Genomic DNA, 7,361 nt, shown 5'->3' with positions numbered 1-7,361 from the left:
CTGTAATGTGAGTTTAGTTTTGATTCCTATGACTCACTTAAGGTTTACTGTATCCCTTGCACCTTCTTATTGACGATGAAACACAGAAATTGCATCCGAATTTCATACAAAAGGCACAATGCCGACTTAAGTACAAGAGGATTGACACTCTAACATTCTATGATTTGAACCTCCCTGTGAGTCCAGTTTTAGATTCTGATGCTTCACTTCAGGTTTACTGTATCCTTGGACCTTCCTATTGTCGATGAAACACAGAAATTGCATCCGAATTTAATACACAGAGCTCAATGTCGACTAAAGTACAAGAGGACTGACACTCTAACTTTCTATTATTTGAACCTCTCCTGTGAGTCCAGTTTTAGATTCCGATGCTTCACTTCAGGTTTACTGTATACCTTGCAACTTGTTATTGACGATGAAAGGCAGAAATTGCATCGGAAATTAATACAAATGGCACAATGCTGGCTTAAGTACAAGAGGACTGACACTCTCATTTCCTATGATTTGAACCTCTCCCGTGAGTCCAGTTTTAGATTCCGATGCTTCATTTCAGGTTTACTGTATCCCTTGTACCTTCTTATTAACGATGAAACACAGAAATTGCATGCGAATTTGATACAAAAGGCACAATGCCCACTTAAGTACAAGAGGACTGACACTCTCACTTTCTATGATTTGAACCTCTCCCGTGAGTTTGGTTTTAGATTCCAATGACTCACTTCAGGATTACTGTATCCCTTGGACCTTCTTATTGACGATGAAATACAGAAATTGCATATGAATTTAATACAAAAGGCACAATGCCGACTTAAGTACAAGAGGACTGACACTCTAACTTTCTATGATTTGAACCTCTCCTGTGAGTCCAGTTTTAGATTCCGATGCTTCACTTCGGGATTACTGTATCCCTTGGACCATCTTATTGACGATGAAACACAGAAATTGGATCCGTATTTAATACAAAAGGCACAATGCCGAGTTAAGTACAAGAGGACTGACACTCTCACTTTCTATGATTTGAACCTCTCCCGTGAGTCCAGTTACAGATTCCGATGCTTCACTTCAGGTTTACTGTATCCCTTGGACCTTCTTATTGACGATGAAACACAGAAATTGCATCCGAATTTAATACAAAAAGCACAATGCCGACTGAAGTACAAGAGGACTGACTCTCTAACTTTCTATGATTAGAACCTCTCCTGTGAGTCCAGTTTTAGATTCCAATGCCTCACTTCAGGTTTACTGTATATCGTGGACCTTCTTATAGACGATGAAACACAGAAATTGCATCCGAATTTAATACAAAAGGCACAATGCCGACTTAAGTACAAGAGGACTGACACTCTAACAATCTACACTCCTGGAAATGGAAAAAAGAACACATTGACACCGGTGTGTCAGACCCACCATACTTGCTCCGGACACTGCGAGAGGGCTGTACAAGCAATGATCGCACGCACGGCACAGCGGACACACCAGGAACCGTGGTGTTGGCCGTCGAATGGCGCTAGCTGCGCAGCATTTGTGCACCGCCGCCGTCAGTGTCAGCCAGTTTGCCGTGGCATACGGAGCTCCATCGCAGTCTTTAACACTGGTAGCATGCCGCGACAGCGTGGACGTGAACCGTATGTGCAGTTGACGGACTTTGAGCGAGGGCGTATAGTGGGCATGCGGGAGGCCGGGTGGACGTACCGCCGAATTGCTCAACACGTGGGACGTGAGGTCTCCACAGTACATCGATGTTGTCGCCAGTGGTCGGCGGAAGGTGCATGTTCCCGTCGACCTGGGACCGGACCGCAGCGACGCACGGATGCACGCCAAGACCGTAGGATCATACGCAGTGCCGTAGGGGACCACACCGCCACTTCCCAGCAAATTAGGGACACTGTTGCTCCTGGGGTATCGGCGAGGACCATTCGCAACCGTCTCCATGAAGGTGGGCTACGGTCCCTCACACCGTTAGGCCGTCTTCCGCTCACGCCCCAACATCGTGCAGCCCGCCTCCAGTGGTGTCGCGACAGGCGTGAATGGAGGGACGAATGGAGACGTGTCGTCTTCAGCGATGAGAGTCGCTTCTGCCTTGGTGCCAATGATGGTCGTATGCGTGTTTGGCACAGTGCAGGTGAGCGCCACAATCAGGACTGCATACGACCGAGGCACACAGGGCCAACACCCGGCATCATGGTGTGGGGAGCGATCTCCTACACTGGCCGTACACCACTGGTGATCGTCGAGGGGACACTGAATAGTGCACGGTACATCCAAACCGTCATCGAACCCATCGTTCTATCATTCCTAGACCGGCAAGGGAACTAGCTGTTCCAACAGGACAATGCACGTCCGCATGTATCCCGTGCCACCCAACGTGCTCTAGAAGGTGTAAGTCAACTACCCTGGCCAGCAAGATCTCTGGATCTGTCCCCCATTGAGCATGTTTGGGACTGGATGAAGCGTCGTCTCACGCGGTCTGCACGTCCAGCACGAACGCTGGTCCAACTGAGGCGCCAGGTGGAAATGGCATGGCAAGCCGTTCCACAGGACTACATCCAGCATCTCTACGATCGTCTCCATGGGAGAATAGCAGCCTGCATTGCTGCGAAAGGTGGATATACACGGTACTAGTGCCGACATTGTGCATGCTCTGTTGCCTGTGTCTATGTGCCTGTGGTCCTGTCAGTGTGATCATGTGATGTATCTGACCCCAGGAATGTGTCAATAAAGTTTCCCCTTCCTGGGACAATGAATTCACGGTGTTCTTATTTCAATTTCCAGGAGTGTATGATTTGAACCTCTGCTGTGAGTCCAGTATTAGATTCTGATGCTTCACATCAGGTTTACTGTATACCTTTGACCTTCCTATTGACGATGAAACACGGAAATTGCATCCGAATTTAATACAAAAGGCACAATGCCGACTTAAGTACAAGAGGACTGACACTCTAACTTTCTATTATTTGAACCTCTCCTGTGAGTCCAGTTTTAGATTCCGATGCTTCACTTCAGGTTTACTGTATACCTTGCAACTTGTTATTGACGATGAAACACAGAAATTGAATCGGAATTTAATACAAAAGGCACAATGCTGGCTTAAGTACAAGAGGACTGACACTCTCATTTCCTATGTTTTGAACCTCTCCCGTGAGTCCAGTTTTAGATTCCGATGCTTCATTTCAGGTTTACTGTATCCCTTGTACCTTCTTATTAACGATGAAACACACAAATTGCATGCGAATTTAATACAAAAGGCACAATGCCGACTTAAGTACAAGAGGACTGACACTCTCACTTTCTATGATTTGAACCTCTCCCGTGAGTTTGGTTTTAGATTCCAATGACTCACTTCAGAATTACTGTATCCCTTGGACCTTCTTATTGACGATGAAATACAGAAATTGCATATGAATTTAATACAAAAATCACAATGCCGACTTAAGTACAAGAGGACTGACACTCTAACTTTCTATGATTTGAACCTCTCCTGTGAGTCCAGTTTTAAATTCCGATGCTTCACTTCAGGATTACTGTATCCCTTGGACCATCTTATTGACGATGAAACACAGAAATTGGATCCGTACTTAATACAAAAGGCACAATGCCTAGTTAAGTACAAGAGGACTGACACACTCACTTTCTATGATTTAAACCTCTTCTGTGAGTCCAGTTTTGATTCCAATGACTCACTTCAGGTTTACTGTATCCCTTGGACCTTCTTATTGACGATGAAACACAGAAATTGCATCCGAATTTCATACAAAAGGCAAATTGCCGACTTAAGTACAAGAGGATTGACACTCTAACCTTCTATGATTTGAACCTCCCTGTGAGTCCAGTTTTAGTTTCCGATGCTTCACTTCAGGTTAACTGTATCCCTTGGACCTTCTTATTGACGATGAAACACAGAAATTGGATCCGAATTTAATACAAAAGGCACAATGCCGGCTTAAGTACAAGAGGACAGACACTCTAACATTCTATGATTTGAACCTCTCCTGTGAGTCCAGTTTTAGATTTCGATGCTTCACTTCAGGTTTACTGTATCCCTTGGACCATCTTATTGACGATGAAACACAAAAATTGCATCCGAATGTAATACAAGAGGCACAACGCTGACTTAAGTACAAGAGGACTGACACTCTCACTATCTATGATATGAACCTCTGCTGTGAGTCCAGTGTTAAATTCCGATGCTACACTTCAGGTTTACTGTATCCCTTGTACCTTCTTATTGACGATGAAACACAGAAATAGGATCCGAATTTAATACAAAAGGCACAATGCCGACTTAAGTACAAGAGGACTGACACTCTAACTCTGTATGATTTGAACCTCTGCTGTGAGTCCAGTTTTAGATTCCGATGCCACACTTCAGGTTTACTGAATCCCTTGGACCTTCTTATTGACGATGAAATACAGAAATGACATCCAAATTAAATTCAAAAAGCACAATGCCGACTTAAGTACAAGAGGACTGACACTCTAACTATCTATGATTTGAACCTCTCCTGTGATTCCAGTTTTAGATTCCGATGCTTCACTTCCGGTTTACTGTATCCGTTGGACCTTCTTAATGACGATAAAACACAGAAACTGCATCCGAATTTAATACAAAAGGCACAATGCCGACTTAAGTACAAGAGGACTGACACTCTCACTTCATACGATTTGAACCTCTCCTGTGAGTCCACTTTTACATTCCGATGCTTCACTTCAGATTTACTGTATCCCTGGGACCTTCTTACTGACGATGAAACACAGAAATTGCATCCGAATTTAATACAAAAGGCACAAAGCCGACTTAAGTACAAGAGGTCTGACACTCTAACTCTCTATGGTTTAAACCTCTCCCGTAAGTCCAGCTTTTGATTCCGATGCTTCACTTCAGGTTTACTGTATCCCTTGGACATGCTTATTGACGATGAAACACAGAAATTGCATCCGAATTTAATACAAAAGGCACAATGCCGACTTAAGTACAAGAGGACTGACACATTAACTTTCGATGATTTGAACCTCTCCTATGAGTCCAGTTTTAGATTGCAATGCCTCACATCAAGTTTACTGTATGCCTTGGACCATCTAATTGACGATGAAACACAGAAATTGCATCCTAATTTAATATAAAAGGCACAATGCCGTCTTAAATACAAGAGGACTGACATTCTAACTTTCTATGATTTGAACCTCTCCTGTGAGTCCAGTTTTAGATTCCGATGTTTCACTTCAGGCTTACTGTATCTCTTGGACCATCTTATTGACGATGAAACACAGAAATTGCATCCGCATTTAATACAAAAGGCACAATGCCGACTTAAGTACAAGAGGACGGACACTCTTACTTTCTATGATTTGAACCTCTCCTGTGAGTCCAGTTTTAGATTCCGTTTCTTATCTTCAGGTTTACTGTATCCCTTGGACCTTCTTATTGACGATGAAACACAAAAATTGCATCCGAATTTAAAACAAAGGCACAATGCCGACTTAAGTACAAGAGGACTGATGCTCTTACTTTCTATGATTTGAACCTCTCCTGTGAGTCCAGTTATAGATTCCAATGCTTCACTTCAGGTTCACTGTATCCCTTGGACCTTGTTATTGACGATGAAACACAGAAATTGCATCGGAATTTAATACAAAAGGCACAATGCTGCCTTAAGTACAAGAGGACTGACACTCTCATTTCCTATGATTTGAACCTCTCCCGTGAGTCCAGTTTTAGATTTCGATGCTTCACTTCAGGTTTACTGTATCCCTTGTACCTTCTTATTAACGATGAAACACAGAAATTGCATGCGAATTTAATACAAAAGGCACAATGAAGACTTAAGTACAAGAGGACTGACACTCTCACTTTCTATGATTTGAACATCTCCTGTGAGTCCAGTTTTAGATTATGATGCTTCACTTCAGGATTACTGTATCCGTTGGACCTTCTTAATGACGATAAAACACAGAAACTGCATCCGAATTTAATACAAAAGGCACAATGCCGACTTAAGTACAAGAGGACTGACACTTCACTTCATATGATTTGAACCCCTCCTGTGAGTCCACTTTTACATTCCGATGCTTCACTTCAGATTTACTGTATCCCTGGGACCTTCTTATTGACGATGAAACACAGAAATTGCATCCGAATTTAATACAAAAGGCACAAAGCCGACTGAAGTACAAGAGGTCTGACACTCTAACTCTCTATGATTTGAACCTCTCCTTTAAGTCCAGTTTTTGATTCCGATGCTTCACTTCAGGTTTACTGTATCCCTTGGACATGCTTATTGACGATGAAACACAGAAACTGCATCCTAATTTAATACAAAAGGCACAATGCCGACTTAAGTACAAGAGGACTGACACATTAACTTTCGATGATTTGAACCTCTCCTATGAGTCCAGTTTTAGATTGCAATGCCTCACATCAAGTTAACTGTATGCCTTGGGCCATCTAATTGACGATGAAACACAGAAATTGCATCCTAATTTAATATAAAAGGCACAATGCCGACTTAAATACAAGAGGACTGACATTCTAACTTTCTATGATTTGAACCTCTCCTGTGAGTCCAGTTTTAGATTCCGATGCTTCACTTCAGGCTTACTGTATCCCTTGGACCATCTTATTGACGATGAAACACAGAAATTGCATCCGAATTTAATACAAAGGGCACAATGCCGACTTAAGTACAAGAGGATTGACACTCTAACATTCTATGATTTGAACCTCCCTGTGAGTCCAGTTTTAGATTCTGATGCTTCACTTCAGGTTTACTGTATCCTTGGACCTTCCTATTGTCGATGAAACACAGAAATTGCATCCGAATTTAATACAAAAAGCTCAATGTCGACTAAAGTACAAGAGGACTGACACTCTAACTTTCTATTATTTGAACCTCTCCTGTGAGTCCAGATTTAGATTCCGATGCTTCACTTCAGGTTTACTGTATACCTTGCAACTTGTTATTGGCGATGAAACACAGAAATTGCATCGGAAATTAATACAAAAGGCACAATGCTGGCTTAAGTACAAGAGGACTGACACTCTCATTTCCTATGATTTGAACCTCTCCCGTGAGTCCAGTTTTAGATTCCGATGCTTCATTTCAGGTTTACTGTATCCCTTGTACCTTCTTATTAACGATGAAACACAGAAATTGCATGCGAATTTAATACAAAAGCCACAATGCCCACTTATGTACAAGAGGACTGACACTCTCACTTTCTATGATTTGAACCTCTCCCGTGAGTTTGGTTTTAGATTCCAATGACTCACTTCAGGATTACTGTATCCCTTGGACCTTCTTATTGACGATGAAATACAGAAATTGCATATGAATTTAATACAAAAGGCACAATGCCGACTTAAG

This window comes from Schistocerca americana, unplaced genomic scaffold, assembly GCF_021461395.2.
Source record: "Schistocerca americana isolate TAMUIC-IGC-003095 unplaced genomic scaffold, iqSchAmer2.1 HiC_scaffold_29, whole genome shotgun sequence".
NCBI lineage: Eukaryota > Metazoa > Arthropoda > Insecta > Orthoptera > Acrididae > Schistocerca > Schistocerca americana.
Note: the sequence above shows the minus strand (reverse complement) of the source record.